The 17,732-nt window shown below is 38.8% G+C and overlaps 1 pseudogene; it reads left to right on the top strand.

Annotated features, from left to right (window-relative positions):
* The first annotated feature begins 1,775 nt into the window (after positions 1-1,775).
* LOC114230217 (small nucleolar RNA SNORA48) lies at positions 1,776-1,922 on the top strand (annotated as a pseudogene).
* The last annotated feature ends 15,810 nt before the right edge of the window (positions 1,923-17,732 follow it).

The raw sequence follows: 17,732 nt of genomic DNA on the forward strand, positions 1-17,732 counted from the left end.
GAATGGAAAAGAGAGTTTTATACTCTGAACTCATAATGCTATCTTGACTGGAGGCTTAAAGGTCCTAATGCTTTGATCTTTATAATGTATCATTTTATCCATCAGAGATTGACAGTTTTCACATACACATATTTAAATGGAGTAAAGTTTTGTTTTTTTTCTTATCTCCCCTATAAGTTTGTAAGTTCTTTGACACTGTCCTATGTATTGTTTGTTGTTCACACAAAGCCTGAATACTGATCATGGGTCAATAAATGTTTGCTAAAGGAACAATCATACCCTTTATAGGTTTTCTATACTTATGACTCTATAAATGATTCACAGTCGTTTTCCAATAAAAGTAAGTGGAAGTGATTTTAAAATACCCTTGTGGGATCTGACACTCCATAACTGTAAGATATTAGCCCCCAAATTTAGACATAATGTGGTTTGTCTGTGCACCATTAAAAACACAGTTGGTCCCAAACATAAAGTATTGGCTCAACCTGTCACCACATGTTGGCTTTAATCTCTCTTACCAGAGCCTGCTTTTCTGCAAAGAGCTGGAGACATGGACATTGACTGCACCCAAGCTGTACAGTTGACAACCTCCACCACCTGACAGGAGCTGATCTATGCTCACTCCCAGGAAATCCAGAAGTCTCTGGTTTATCAGTTTCAGATCGGTGCACAAGGGCAGGGAATTTAACCTCTCAAACCTCAGGATCTCAGGGCAGAGGAGTGGACACATGTCAAAATATGGAGGCTCCTTCTGACTCACTAGTATGAAGAAGAGGCATTTCTAGAAGATGTGACAATCCTGACATGACTAGAAAACAGGTGCACATCATCTCCAGTAATAAATGAAAAAAACAAAATAAGTATTCTCTTAACAAAAATATCAAATAGCTTAAACATGAAAAGACTGGATACTTTATTATGCCTTCACTTTTTGAAAAAAATTGTGTTTAGTAAACTTCTTTTAATAAAGGAATTAAAATACTTTCTTGTCTTTTTTTTTTTTTTTTTTTTTTTGTACTTTTAGGCAGCAAAGCCATTGGCTCACTAATAATCCAAGGCAGTCGCTCAGCCATTGCAGTAGTTACAGCTTTTTGACAGCAGGATCTGGGTGAGATAAATTGACTTCAACATTTTTGTTAAAAATAAAAGCCCCACAAATCTGGCCCATCATTTTAAACTGGCAGGAATATAAATAGTTGATGGACTTTACTCTGCATAAAGCCAAACAAAGGCCAGGAAGATGTCATTTGAAGGTGATTAGAGCCTGTGTGTTTATGGGAGCAAGATGTGGCCACCCTCTGGCTTAGGGTCCATCTGATTTGGTCTGTTTATAAATAGAATTCCGAAGTGAATCAACCCACTTCCTGTTAGTCTCTCAATCTCATGGGTTTTTTTTTGTTGTTGTTGTTTTCCCCCCTCTAACGTCTGAATTTGATGTCTTTCACTGTTTGGAAGGGAAAAATGCTGTCTGTCATTTATCAAAACCTAAACAGCTGTAATAAAACAATGTTCATTTAATTTTAATACTAAGTAAATAAATGTGAGCAATGACTATAGTATGGAAACATGGGGCCCTGAGGTTCAAATTGAATGAATTTTACTTCCAATTCAGGTTCACAAGTTTTCAGATTTTCTTGAGCTCCCTTCCAGTTCCCCAATGTTGCTAGATGAGCAGGGACAGCATACTCTTTAGAAATAGCTTCTTAAATCACTCCCACACCATAGTACTAAGCTTGTTTAGATTTGAGGAGTTTTCTATTTGTTTATTTTTACTTTACCCCCTGGCAATGGGCAAGGAGACTCCTGATTGGTGGTGTTGCTCTTATATCAGTGAGGGGGTGAAGCAGATGTACAGTCCCTAATTCATCCTAGCCTGATGCCTGGGTTGGTGGCCAGAGCTGTTTCATGCCTGGGGCACATAAAAAAATAATTTACTTTGAGAGCAAGAGTGGGTGATTTGAAAATGTGTTGGCTTGAAAACCATGGAGCAATGAAAGACATCATTGTGCTTTCCAGATCAGGTGTAAAATGGACAGGAAAAACATGTGCACTTCTTTATAATTCTACCCATATGACTCATCCCTAACCCACAGTAATTGTGCACGTAATCCTATGACATGCTTTAGTCATTAGCAAGCCATTTCAATGTTCTTGTACTTTGGATCAAACTCTGTATCATTTCAGTGTTTCATTCAATCAAGGTGATTAAGGCCATCAGTAAACAATATTTATTATGAACCCATGGTGTACCATTTCCATCTTACATCCTTCAAAAAGCAAAGGTGGTCTGCCTTTGGACACTTGAAGGGTGTTTGCAGTAAGTTGCATGATGGGAGAGCCTGAATTAATAATGGCTTTTTAGAACCAAGCTAACATTAAACTCTATTGAGACTAATTTGAAAATTTAAGTTGTATTTTTCCGTTAAAGCATATGTAAATATAGAACTAATTTGGAATAGCACCTATGCTAACATAAAATATGCTCCCAGCTAAGAGTATTTTAATCAAAGGGATTTCTAAGGTTGATTAGGGCAGCTATATAACTACTGGTCATTATTAATTTTTTACTAATTCCCTAGAACACTGCCCATGGCAACTGGTCTGAACCTCCTTTAGTCTTCTCTGTTTCTGTGCCCCTGCTCTCAGCAGGCCAGAAGGAAGTAAAACTTGTCTTTTAGCTTATTAATTGACCATGAGGAGCTACATCAAGACATGATATAGAAAACTGCCTTCTACCAGAGACAGTGAACTTCAAGCCGGATGCATTAACTGCATGAGACTTCCTTGAAAGTAGTCCATTCCATGCAAAATAGAGGAATGGGAGTACTAGAAAGAAAAGGGTGGTGAATGCAGGGATGTGCACTCGCACTCAGATGCTCCATCAATATCAAGGAAGATCCACTGTCCAGCTCTCTAGTGGATAGCCCCTGGCTGTCCAGCTCCACCAGGGTTTGCCTCGGTTGCAGAGAACTTCCTCACCCAAAGGCATGCTCTTCTTGGGCAGCTCATATGCAGTGAGTGATTGCATTGGAAGTGTATAGTCCTGGACATTTCAGACCAGTGCAGACACCCCTACATGCCCCTCAAGCTCTGAGCCTTTTCAGGCTCCATCACAATTTTTCCCTCTAAACAATGAGGTTTCAGCCTCCTCTCTTCCATGGGAGCTAGTCTTTAATAAATATACTACGTGCCTAACTCCATCACAGGGTCTGCTTTCAGAGACAGGCTTTCAACAGAATGATATAAAGAAGAACAGATATCAATGGGAAAAAATAGATAAAAAAACTAAAAATTGGTTCTTTGAAAGATCAAAAACATTAATAAACACCTAGCAAGATGCATTAAGAAAAACAGAGCAAAATGAAACACTTAGAAAAAAATGTTTGACATTGGTAGAGTCAAGATATAGAACATTTCTATCACCACAAGTATCCCTTATATTGCCCTTTCATAGCTGTAACCACCCATCCCCCCTCCTCACACCCTAATCCCTGGAAATATCTAATCTGTTCTCCCTTCTATTTTATCTTTTCAAGAAAAATATATAGTATGATTTCAAGAAATCACATAGTATGATTTTTATTATTGGATTTTTCACTCAATATAATTCCCTGGAGATTTATCCAAGTTGTCATTTATATGAATAATTCATTTCTTTTTATTGCTGAACTAGAGGCCCAGTGCATGAAATTTGTACGGGGAGGGGGGTGGTGTGTGTCCCTCAGACCAGCCTGCACCCTCTCCAATCTGGGACCCCTCAAGGGATGTCCGACTGCCCATTTAGGCCCGATACCTCTCACAATCCAGGACTGCTGGCTCCCAACTGCTCACCTGCCTGCCTTCCTGATTGCCCCTAACCGCTTCTGCCTGCCAGCCTGATCACCCCCTAACCACTCCCCTGCCAGCCAGATTGCCCCTAACTGCCCTCCCCTGCCAGCCTGGTCACCCCCAACTGTCCTCCCCTGCAGGCCTGGTCACCCCAACTGCCCTCCCCTGAAGGCCTGATCACCCCCAACTGCCCTCCCTTGCAGGCCTGGTCCCTCCCAACTGCCCTCCCCTGCTGGCCATTTTGTGGTGGTCATCTTGTGTCCACATGGGGGTGGCCATCTTGTATGTTGGTGTGATGGTCAATTTGCATATTGCCTCTTTATTATATAGGATAGTATTCTATGGTATGGGTTGTACCAGTTTGTTTAACCATTTGTTCTTTGAAGGACACCTGAGTTGTTTCCAGTGATTAGCTAGTAGGAATACAGCTAAACACTGGAACATTTATGTATATAATTTTTTAAAGACAAATCTTACTTTTTCTAGGATGAATGCTTATATGCAATTGTTAGGTTATATGGTCATGGCATGGTGCCTCGAACTGAATTGTGTCTTCCCAAAATTCATGTCTTGAAGCCTCAATCCCCAATACTTCAGAAATAGGGAGGTAACTACAGTAAAATGAGGTCATATGATTAGGCCTTAATCTCCTATGGCTGTTGGTCTATATAAGAAGATGGGATTAAAATACAGACAACTCACAGACCAAGAGGTTACCATGTGAAGACACATTGAGAAGGCAGCCATCTTCAAGCCAAGGGGAGAGGCCTCAAAATAAGGCTAGCTAACACTTTGATCTTGGATTTCTAGCCTCCAGGACTACTAGAAAATAAATTTCTGTTGTTTAAGCCACCCAGTCTGTGGTCATTTCTTATGGCAGCCCTAGTAAACTGATGCACATTGGCTAGTTTTATAAGAAACTGCCAAACTGTTTTCCAGAGCTGCAGTGCCATTCCTGCCAACAATGTATGAGTGATCAGTTTCTCTGCACCTCTTTTAGCATTTGGTGGTGTCATTACCTTTCATTTACCGAAAATAACTTATCTTGTGCTTATTTTCCATCTATATATCCTCTTCATGTCTTTTTTCCATTTTAGATTTTTGTTTTTTATTGTTAAACTTTGAGAGTCCTTTATATATTCTAGATACTAGTCTTTTGTTGAATTTATGGCTTTTAAATGTTTTCTCTGTAGCTTGTCTTCTTGTTTTCTTAACAGGGCATCTTGTAGAGTAAATTTTTTAAAAATTTTCATGAGTTCCAGTTTATCAATTTTTTTTCTAATTCATCATGCTTTCATGCCTGTTTTGTGAAATTATGAGTACTTCCAAGGCTAGTCTTGCTTTCCCTGGAATTGGTATTACTATGCCTCTTGGCCAAGGGACAAAAAGTGAGCTGAATATTTAATCATAGAATATAGACCGAGGGAGGCATTAGTTCTTTTTATTTTTCTATATATTTTTTAAATTTTATTTTCTTGTTTAAAGTATTACAAATACTAGCACATATGTCTCCTTGTCTTTTTTTGGTCAATGAGTCATTAGTTCTGTTCACCAAATATTTCTTCTCTTTTTTGGCATATAAATTGTATTACAATGTCTCTTTGGAGTTCAGAAAACCATGTGACTTGCTTTGAGCAATAAAATATAAGCTGAAGTAACATTTTGCATTTCCTGATTAAAGCCTTTAATAACGAGAGTGCTGCACCATTGCCTTCCTGTATAGATTCGTGATGCTCCAGATGGTAGAGGCTCCATCATCCTGCAAACCTAAGTAAAATGATGTGAGACAGAGCTCTGGAAACCCAAATACACATGTAACATGAGTGAGAAATAAATCCCATTGTTTTAAACCACTAATTTTGTTTGTTTATTGCCACTGCATAATTGCATCCATTTTTACTGATATAACACCAACTAGAGGCCCGGTGCACAAAATTCATGCACTGGAAGGGGGGTCCCCTCAGCCTACCCTGCTCCATCTCACAGTTTGGGAGCCCTCAGGGGATGTCCTACTGACGGCGTAGGCCTGCTCCCTGCAGTCTGGCCACCCTCTGTGGGAGGCGAGCAGCTGATCAGGGGAAGGCATCACCCCCATCACCAGCTGCTGCTGCCACTGCTGGTTGCCGCAGCCACCAAGGTGTTTTCATCAACATGGACTCCAGTCCCTTCACCATGAAAAAGTGACAACTTTCTTTAGGCATTTTCAAGATGTCTCTTTCATAGGCTATGCCATTTCTTTCTTTCATTTTTCATATCCTCACCTGAGGATATTTTTCCATTGATTTTTAGAGAGTATAGAAGAGAGAGGGAAAGACAGAGAGAAACATCAATGTGAGAGGGACACTTCGATTGGTTGCCTCCTGCATGAGCTCTGACCTGGGCCCCAGCCAGGGAGGAGCCTGCAACCTAGGTACATGCCCTTGATCATAATCGAACCTGGACCCTGTGGTCCATAGGCCGAGGCTCTATCCACTGAGTCAAACCAGCTAGGGCAGGATATGATATTTCTTAGCCCCTCCAGCAGAGGACCTTTGTTTTTTCCTCCAGGAGTGAGGTGGAAAAACCCTAGATCACCTTCTTGGATTCTTATTACCCAAATTACCAAGAACACTGCAAGTGGTGTACCAGGAGCTTAGCCAATGAGCAGTCAGAAAAGGTGTTTCCAAGCTCAGAGGCGTGACTGCTGGTACGTTGCGGCTGGAGCAGGCCCCCCTGCCTGTGTCTGCTCCGGGGCTGCCCAAGCCAGTGCAGTGACTCGGGCAGGCCCCCCTGTCTCTGTCTCCATCTCCACTCTGGGCCTCACTTGCGTGTGCAGCCTCCTCCTGACCGGTCATGACTGTTACGGTGTCCCAGCCTAATTTTCATATTACCTCCCTCTCAACTCTCTCTCTCTCTCTCTCTCTCTCTCTCTCTCTCTCTCTCTCTCTCTCTATATATATATATATATATATATATGTATATATGTATATACATATATATCTATATATATATATATATCTATATATGTATATATGTATATACATATATACGTATATATGTATATATATATATATGTATATCTGTATATCTGTATATATATATACATATATATATATATATAGATATAGATATATCTCTCTCTCTATATATATATATATATATATGTATATATGTATATATATATATATATATATATATATATGTATATATATGTATATATACGTATATATATATATATACACGCATATATATATACATATATATACATATATATATATATTCATTAAATGGAAATCCAAATTTGAATTGATCTTCATATCTTTGTAAGTCTATTTATAGAAATAAATTTGCTAAATGAAAAAAGTATGGTCATACCACGTTCCCGAATAAAACTTATGAAAACACGGTTTCTATATGTAGATCAGCAACAGCAGTCCATGGGTCAAGATACAATCACACCAAAATTCATTCCTGGCACTGAGCCAATATTTAATATTTTTAAATATAATTCACAAGAGGGAGATGAAGCGATTAAAGGGCAAAATGCTGAGCAGAAATAGCTAAGTAAATATTTCAAAGGTTTGACAACAGCTTAACAACAAATAATTTAACTAAATTTTATACTCACTGAGCAAGGTGCTGGGTGAATAAAAGAAAAACACCACCTTTGTAGTTTAGTCTGTGAATGAGGGAGGTACTAAAGAGATTATGACAGTAGACATATGTCCCAGGTCCTGAGAAATCACAGGAGGGGTAAATGCTATGGTATCCAAGTTTATGCATTATGATGAAAACCCATTTTTAGCTCCCGCCCACATGGGAAGGTTGCAGTCTTGATTAACTGAGTAAAATTTAATCCAGACCCATAAGGGTAGAATCCAAGAGAAGCCAGCCAGAGAACAGGGTGTAGTCAGATGAAAGAGCCAGAGAAGTACAAGGTCCCTCAGCAAAAACAAGAAGATACACCTCAGTAAAAAGTAATTAGAGAGAGGCATTTCACACAGTGTGGGAAGAAAATAGGAATAAGTCCCTCTGGGCAAGAAAAGATTAGGTGTATTTTGGGTTTGGTGCATATGTGTATACATGCATGATATTTCCCCTGAAACTTGAAATGCTTTAAATGGTAACTAATAGTCTTGATAAATTTAGACTTAAACATATTCTTTATGAATAATCTTATACTTACTTGACTCAGTGTAAGAAAAAGTAACAATAGCATGGTCAGTGTGGCTCAGTGGTTGAGCATTGACCCATGAACCAAGTGGTCACTGGTTCAATTCCCAGTCAGGGCACATGCCCAGGTTACAGGGTTGATTTCCTCATAGGGGGCATGTAGGAGGCAGCCTATCGATGATGTTTCTCTCTCATCATTGTTTCTATCTCTCTATCTCTCTCACTTCCTCTCTCTCTCTAAAGATCAATAAAACATATTTTTTAAAAGTAACAATAAAGAAGGTTTTCTGCATCAAAAGAGGTTGGGAGTTAAAGCCCAAGTGCCCAGGTCACAACTTCTAGAAACTTTCTGAACTTCCTCAGTCATTAGCAAGTAATGATGGTGACTAAGCTTGCTGCCCACACCCTCCCCCATAACATTCTTAATGTCAAGCCCAGGTCCAATTAACAAAATTTCACTGAAGAAGGAAACTGAAGAAGATACAAATAAGTGGAAGCATATACTATGTTCAAGGATAGGAAGAATTAACATCATTAAAATGTCCATAATACACAAAGCAATCTATAGAAAACATAATTACTTTCAAGACACCAATGCCATGTTTCACAGAACTACAACAAATAATTCAAAAATTTATTTGGAACCATAAAAGACCTCTTATAGCCATAACAATCTTGAGAAAGAAGAACAAAGTTGGAGGAATCACACTACTCAATATCAAACTATATTACAAGGCTATGGAAATCAAAACACTATAGTACTGGAATAAAAGCAGACACAAAGATCAGTGGAGCAGAATAGAGCACCCAGAAATAAATCCACACCTTTATGGCTAATTAGTATTTTGACAAAGGAGGCAAAAATATACAATGGGTCAAAGACAATCTATTCAATAAATTCTGTCGGGAAAATTGGACAGACACAGGCAAAAAAAAAAAAAAAGGAAACTAGACCACCTTCTTACACCTCACACATAAATAAACTCAAAATGGATTAAAGACTTAAATGTAAATCTCAAAACCATGAAAATCCTACAAGAAAAAATAAGCTGAAAGTCTTGAACATTTCTCATAGCAATATTTTTTTTCTGATTTATCTTTGTGGGCAAGGGAAACAAAAGAAAAATAAACAAATGGAACTAAAAAGTTTTTGCACAGCAAAGGAAAACATCAACAAAATGAAAAGACAACCCACTGAATGGGAGAACATCTTAATTAATCAATGATACATCTGATAAGGGGTTAATATCCAAATTTATGAATACCATATATAACGCAACACAAAAAAATCAACAATCCAATTAAAAGAAATTGAATAGACATTTATCTAAAGAGAACATGCAGTTGGCCAACAGACATGAAAAGATGCTCAAGTCACTAATCATCAGAGAGATACAAATTAAAACCACAATGAGATAACACCTCACTCCTGTCAAAATGGCTATCATCAACAAATCAACAAACAAGTGTTGGTGAGAATATGGAGAAAAGAGAACTGTCATGCATTGTTAACAGGAATGCAGACTGATGCATTCACTGTGGAAAACAGTTTGGAGTTTTATGACTTGTGACTCAGTGATTCCACTCTAGAAATATATTTGAAGGAAACTGAAACACTAATTCAAAAGAATATATGTAACTCTCTGTTCATTGCAGTGTTATTTACAATGGCCAAGATTTGGAAGCAGCCCAAGTGCCAATCAGTAGGGGAGTGGATAAAAAAAGCTGTGGTACATTTACACAATGGAATACTATCCATTGTAGGGTAAGAAGGAAATCTTACCTTTTGCGACAGTCTGGATGGACCTGGAGCATACTACGCTAAATGAAATAAGCCAGTCAGAGAAAGACAAATACGGTATGATTTCACTTACATGTGGAATCTAATAAATAAAATAAAATAACAAACAAAATAGAAATAGACTCTCGATATAGAGAACATATATATGTTCTCAGAAGGGATGGATTGGGGAGGGAGGGGCTGATGAAAAAGATGAAGGGATTAAGGAAAAAAAAAAAAGCTCACGTAACACCTCATAGACACAAATAGTGTGATTACCAGAGGGAAAGGTGATGGAGGGAGGTAGAAGAGGGGGATAAGCCGGATAAATGATGATGGAAGGAGACTTGACTTGGTCAACACACAATACAATATACAGATGTGGTATTTTAGAATTGTACACTTAAAACCTTTATAATTTTATTAACCAAGGCCACCCAAATAAATCAATAAAATAAACAAACAAAAATTTCTTTCACCTGTTTATTCAACACCCTTCCCAGCCACTGCTCAGCTCCTCTATGCCATCCCTGTTCTTTGACCTAAAGAAGATACAGTCTATGTCTTTATGACTACTTTTAGTTACTAGCCATGGTTTTAAAACCCCTGAAGTATACATGACGAAAGAAGAGAGAGACTAGATACATAATTGGACAGATGAAGGTGGATAGTTGGAAAATCAGGTTGATTGTGAACAATAAAAATTCCAACTCTGCCCTCTGGGAGTTTACAATCCAGCAGGAGCCAGGTGTGCAAATCAGAACAATATACACTGCGTCAGTGCAGACACACAATGCATATTCAATGGGGGCGAAGGCGCACCTAAGTCAGCCAGGGCGAGATGGAGAAAGCTTCACAGAAACCCTTGAGCTAAACATGGAAAGACTAAGTAGAAATGCTTTGAGCCGGCTGGGGGAGGCACTCCAGGCAGAATACGTGTGTTAGAAAGTGTGAGAGTCTACAGAGAATCTGATATTGCTATGAGGATGGCTAGGGGAAGAGAGGTGGGGCATGAAGCCACTTCATAAGGGATCAGGAAGAAAAAGTCATAATGGTGGTAAAAGCTATTGAAAAAAACTAAAATATATTCACATTAATCATAAAGGTAAGGCATTCTTTATATATTTTTTAAAAAAGAGTCTGTTTTATTATTTATATTTATACATTTTTACTTTGGTTTTAATGTGTACTGAATACTAAGTAGTGACTAGATAAAAAGAATATGTAAAACAGGAGTAGTTATAAATCATGATAAAACAAATACTGCTCCTTTACCTGGTTGAAGAAGAAGAAAGTTACTATCACCTGGAAAGCCCCTCCCAGGGTCATGCCCTTGCCTTCCTGCTCAGAAATCATCATTAAAGGGCTGAGCCCAGGCTAAGCCCACATTCTTCCCCCTCCCTGCTTCCCTATGAATATTTAACCAACCCCTCCCTTCCTATCCTAATCTCATACCCTGAACATAAAAATAAATGCTTTTTTAAAAAAAAAAACAGGAAACAATGCCTCTGATTTTTCTCCCCTAACACCTTTATTATTTTAATTTATCTTTATTGTTGAAAGTATTAGATGTCCCTCCTTTTCCCCCCATTCCTACAACCCCACTACACCCCACTCCTGCCCCAGGCCTTCACTGCACTATCGTCTGTGTCCATGGGTTATGCACACATGAATATAAATTCTGTGGTTAATCCCCACCCCGCCACCCCCCTTATACCAGAAAGCTGAGGCGCAGGCAAGTAATATCCAGTTAATTAGTGGTAAATGCAGAACTAGCACCAAGAGCTCCAAATTCCATTTTAGTTTGAGTCAGAAAAACCAACTCTAATTTTACCTCTAGTTTGCTTACTATCCCACCTTGCATGACACCTCACTTCCTTGGAATTTTATAGTTTGGATCATAGGGAGACCCAGGTTAAAAAGCCACAAGCAGATGACAGAGAGCAAAGCATTGTAACTTGTCCCTGTATTTGGGAAAGTTTAGGCAACTATCATAATAAATTACATCTTCACTACTGCAATATTCATTTTGAAGGCTTGAGGGTATATAGTTCCTTAATGTTTAGTGGACTAATTATCAGTAGTCTGAGCCAAGAGGTGTGTCAAATTAAAGTTTGAGTCACTGGGAGCTTCAACTTAAAATTCAAGAATCCTCTTGGCTCTAGATCAAGGACGTCATGTCAAGCAACATTAACATGAGAAACATTAAAAGTTAACTTTTGTCCTTGCTACAGAACCAAAAAATGACCACAAAAAAATAAAAACATTATAAATAAGTACCACGGGGCTCTGCTCTTACCTGCTGGGCACAGGCATCGTAAGTGTTTGAATGTTGTCTGCAGATGTCTATTGACAGACTCATTAGGGAAGGTGGCTTTGTAAAGGCTTTGCATCCTAGGTATGAAAATCATTATGCAGCCAGGAACTTCCAAGCTTCAACTCATTAGCTATTCTTCCCTCATCTGGGTCTTAACTGTTTGTCCTTTAGAATAAAGCAACCATACGGGCTGGCACAGACATCCAAAGGCCATTTAACTTTTGAATGTTGATGGGAAGGGACTTCAAAGATGGCTTAATCTAACTCCCTCTGTTTACAAAAAAAGGGAACCTGGGACCCAGAAAGTATCAATATCTGCTGAAGGTCATGGAAAGGCAGGACTTGGGACATGGTTCATTTTTCTTCCCACTCCCTCAGTCATTGTATCAGGCAGCAGTAGACTGCACTTTTACACAGGACATCTGCCCCTGCAGGGAAGGTAGTGCTGGCTGAGCCTGTCAGAGAAGGGACACACAGCCCTTGACTTACCTCTTTGACTCTATGCCTTTGCTCAGAAAGAGCCATGAATCTGTGCTTCATCCCAGGAAGGCTGTCTGGAAGGACTTCCTGGCAGCCCACAGCGACAGCCAAGGCTTCCAGAGTGAGCCTTGTTACATCATCAGTCCTGTAGGTGGATCCTGGGGTGAGTGGGTAGGTGGAGTGGGATTCTGTCATGAAATATACTTGGGCACATTAGCCTGTCAGTGCAGTAAATAGGCTGCCTGACTTTGTTGAACCCAGCACTATCTCCACCTAGTTTGACCAGTTTCCCCTCTCCTTTATTCTTCTTTCCATATGCTCATTATTATTCCAGAGTTACATTCAATGGATTGCGCCTTGGGAATCCTGCACCAAGGAATGTCTTCTGCCCACCTCATTGCCTCAGTTCAGCTTTCCAGAAAGGGCCCATGCTCCGCTTAGGCACAGGTAAGCAGAGCTCTATTGCTGGGGGGTGGTTTGATTTCATCACTTCATTGTAGAGAGTTCAGAGTATTGTTACTGTCACACATGACAAAGTCAACATTATAAGACTTGCTGCTAAGCTTCTACAAGGCTGTGACAGAGTAAAACATCAGATCCATATTTCCATTCCTGAAAAAAAAAATCTTCTCAAACTCTATGCCAATTTTATTTTTTTTAGGCAACATAGACACATTTTTCACATTAGATCATATATCAAACATAATTTAACTGACCCTTACAAATATCAATGTGTATAGGTGAATTTAAATCCCTTTCTATGATCAAATTCCTTTCTGAAAGAAAGTTCTTTTGTTCATTTATAGTCACTAAACAATATTTATTTAGCACCTACTATATGCCAGATATTTTTTTAATTTTTTTATTGTTTAAAGTATTACATATAGTAGTAGTACATATATCTCCTTTTTTTTTTCCCATTGACCTTCCCCCAGCCTCCCCTACCCCCAGTCGCATGTATATGCCAGATATTTTATATGGCTATGAACAAAACAGACCAAGATACTTACTAGTACATGCAAGGCTTAGGTGCTAGTAGTAGAAACAATCAATCAAAAAATCAACAAACATACAAATAAATAAATATAAAATTATTATTATTATTATGTGTACATAGGTAAAACATATATGATCCTAAATGCTAATGGTAGGAAAGGTGTCAATCACATGTTTGTAAAAGAACTGGAAGTTTCCTTTACCTTCTGACCATCATCTCATCCTAAGTGTAATTCCCTGAAGTTCTCTGGGAAGCAGGAAGGCTGGAAAAGCAGAGGAAGATGGCTGTCTCGGGTGGCAGCCTTATGCCAGTAGCTACCTTTATCCATTCTGCTGTGGTGACATCTGTCCAGGTTGGATAATCTATGCAGAGTCACCTGCCTGCCTTCAGCAGGGGTTCAGCAGAACATGTATCTTGACATTACACTGACATGCCCACTCCCTCCTCTCATTCTAGAGTTGCCTGAAGGTGGGAGGCCAATCTAGAAGTAAAGGAGGTGATTTGGATGCCATGCAAATGCTTGCAGAAGATTCAAAAATTGTGCCTTAAATAACATTATTTTCTTCTTGTTTTCTCCTAATCTTTCTGATTCCTTCCAGGAGAAAGTCTCAGCAACAATCCCTGACACTCTCCTCTAACACTACCAGCTTTCTTTTTTTTTTAACTGGAAGAACACAGAACTGAGGCAGAGCCCTAGACAATAACAATATGTAGCCAGAACTTAATGACATTGATTTACTTTCACTGTATTTAACATTGCTTCAAACAAATGTATTTAAGCAAAAGTGAGGCGATTTAAATAAAATATTTATTAAGTAGCAGTCCAGGTGTTTTTAGATGTTTCACAAATTGTGAAGATGGAACATGGGTGACTGAAGTTAGGAAAACACTATTCTTGCCTCAAAAAAGCCGACAGCAAACTTCTGAATTTCCCTCATGCTCTTAGAGTTACATATCACTAAATAGCTCAAAAAGCCAGTTACTGGGGATTTTTAGCTCCATATTTCTGCCCATGTCTAAATACTTTCCTAATGATAATAATGTCCTATCAATAACCAATGCGTGATTTCTGTCCTCTTCCAATCCATAAGCTTCTTTTAATCCCTTGGAAATCTTCTTGCCCATGGGTTTGGGGAAAACTAAATGATCATGAGCACACTGTACCTCCCAGATGACCCGATGACTACTGCAAGTATTTCTGTCTACACTGGAAATTAGAGTGCAAAGAGCCTCCAAGGTGACTGGAGGATGATATTGCAATTTTTCACTAAATGACTAGAATTATTATAAAAAACCTGACACCTGTCATTAGTATCCTGGAAGGAGATAAAAATTCACCCCAAAGCAAGGATATTTCAGCTGGATCAACTGTGCCAACTGAACCAGTTTCTCTACGTACACATCCATCCCTCCTGTCTCATGTCCACAGATGGGATACAGAATGTACTGATGTGGCAATGGTGTTAAAAATAAAATATCTTCTCATAAGTTTAAGCATGGTCAAAAGTAACACTCATGTAACACCTGGACTTTTCTATTCACCCCCTTTCCCTCCACAGTCACCCACATGTTCTTCCCTGCCAACCTGTCTGCTGACAGAAGGGCTGGACAGCCTGAAAAATATATTTTTAGCACAAATCATCTTTTTTTAAATCAGTCAACATATCAAGAGAACATTTTATTCCTTCTCTCTCTCTCTCTCTCTCTCTCTCTCTCTCTCTCTCTCTCTCTCTCTCACACACACACACACACACACACACACCCTTTGCTTTTTCCACAACGTAAATCCTCATGTGAATGTATCTTATCCTTCAAAGCTCTTCATTATAATTTAAAACTTTGGATTATTTCTTTCCAAGAAACCAGGGAATACAAATGATACACACAATATTCTTTGATTCTTAATAGCTTTGTTCCTTGAAAAACAGAATTTAAAATTCAGCTTTACGCAATCTCCCCATTCTCTAAAAGTACATAGCTGCCTACACTTGTTGTTTTTTTTTTTTTATTTTAATTTATTTTATTTTATTGATTAAGGTATTACATATGTGTCCTTATCTCCCCATTGCCCCCCAAATCCCCCCACTCATGCCCTCACCCCCCTGTTGTCTGCGTCCCTGCCTACACTTGTTGATTGTCATTAAAGCCATGTCCACATAGTTCACTCCTGAGATTGACTTTCTATGTAACTGTCCAAAAACTAGACAAAATTGGTTGAGTCTATAAATCTTTCTAATATATTCCCAATGAGGCCGTGCTTGGTTAACTTTCCTATGCAAGCACAGTAAGTCTGCTGCAGGAACACGTTATAAATGGATATCTGAGAAGCAGAGAATGGGTTATTCTCCTGGTCTCTATGTCCTCTGCCTTCTGCTCACAAGGCCAGGCAGGGTAAAGTGATGCACACCAAGGCCAATCGGGCTGCAAGAACTTACGTTGACTTCTTTCTTCTGAGCACACATGGGCTAGGGCTCGCTTCCTTTTAACTTTTAAATTTTATGTGTGTGCTGGCAACTGCAGCTCATCCCCAAGACATAATCCAAACAGAGAAACTATAGAGTTTTCCAATTGGCTTCACATGGAGTATCTACAAAGGCATATAGTGCACCTTGGATGACTTTCAAATTTTTTCAAAGCCATCTGGAGTTTTTTAAAGTTGTCATTCTTTAAAGAACCTGCAGAGAGAGTGGAGAGCATTGGGGTCTCAGGAAGAAATAAGATTTAAGATAGCCAACAGCTGTGGGAAATCCAGGTACTGTCCCCTCCAAGTGCTTCAGCTCTTACCTGCACTCCCCCTGCTGACTCAGCTGCACTCTCCTGAAGTGGTTCTTTCTCCCTGAACACCACCTGCCTCGCTGCAGAGAAAGTGACAGTCTGCTTTGCCTTGTCTGTGAAAAGCCTGGGGTCTTCTCATTCCCAGCGATTCTATCTTGTCATTTAACTCTACACAACAACAGCTGTTTCTCCTTTATTTCTCTCCTACTGTTTTAAGCATAAATTGCCAAACCTAGTTCTGAATTTGCAACCAGATAATCCTTATTCTTCCTAGTCTCTCTTACTAAATCATGACACATCACCATTTTGCTAATGGTAACTTCTTTATTTCTCATGTTTGGCACATTTATGCTTTTGATCCCTTCCCTATAAGGAGAGGTTCCTCTGCTTCTCTTCTGCTTCCTATTTCCACGAAGCTCTGGATTTGAGTCTAACCATTGCTTTCCTTCTGTCTCCCTCTTCAGCATCCACCTGCAATATTTATTACTTCTCACTCCCTGAATCCCATCTCTTAGGTCAATATGTCAATATCTACCAATGTAGGTTATGATTTCATGGGGCTTTTTAAAGCCTTAATGAACTTCCATCTCTGTCTCACTCTTGCTACTCAAATAAATTTTAAAGATCCATGCTAGCAAAAAGAAATCTTTATGACACTAGACTTTAACTATATTTCCCTTAAAAAGCATGAAATAAAAGCACAAGTCAAAGAAAACCTGACCCAAACTGATTCAACAATATTCCTCAGTGAACTCAAATAAGGGTGATTTACTATCCATGCATCTATCCAGAATGATATCCTGTCTGTGTCATGGAAACCCCTCAAGTGCCGTGCAGGAATAAAAGGTACACGCAGTTTACACTCTTCCTGTTTAGATAACATGGTCTTAATCAGCAGAAGCTAAAAATAGAGATCACTGGTTTCTGGAAAGAATTGACTCCAAATTCTCTTTCTAAGGAATTGGAAATGAGAAGTCAAAGGGTCTTTGCTTCTTAGGAACAACAATAAAAATTAAAAACACATTTCCTCTGCTAGTATTTTCTAAACATTGAGAAGGTTGACGAGTATATTTAGTCTTTGAAAACACTTTCCTAGGCAATGTATAAGCTTGAGAAATATATAGTTTTTGCTATGGAATTGAATATATTCATGAGCCTTGAACTCTTAGAGAAAAGTCAGTCCTAAGTCTATAAAATGCAATTTTCCAAAATGTAAAGTTTAACTATGAAAAGTAATTTTTTAACTCCTTTCTGTCTTGAGAGTCACTAGAAGTATTTAGGCATATTATCTATCTGTCTACCTATAATGTTTTTTAAAATGATTATTGGGATGATCGATCTGGCCACTACATTATAAATTAATGATCTCAAACATGCTCATCTGCATGAGCAGATCAATTGTA

This window comes from Eptesicus fuscus, chromosome 4 (assembly GCF_027574615.1).
Source record: "Eptesicus fuscus isolate TK198812 chromosome 4, DD_ASM_mEF_20220401, whole genome shotgun sequence".
NCBI lineage: Eukaryota > Metazoa > Chordata > Mammalia > Chiroptera > Vespertilionidae > Eptesicus > Eptesicus fuscus.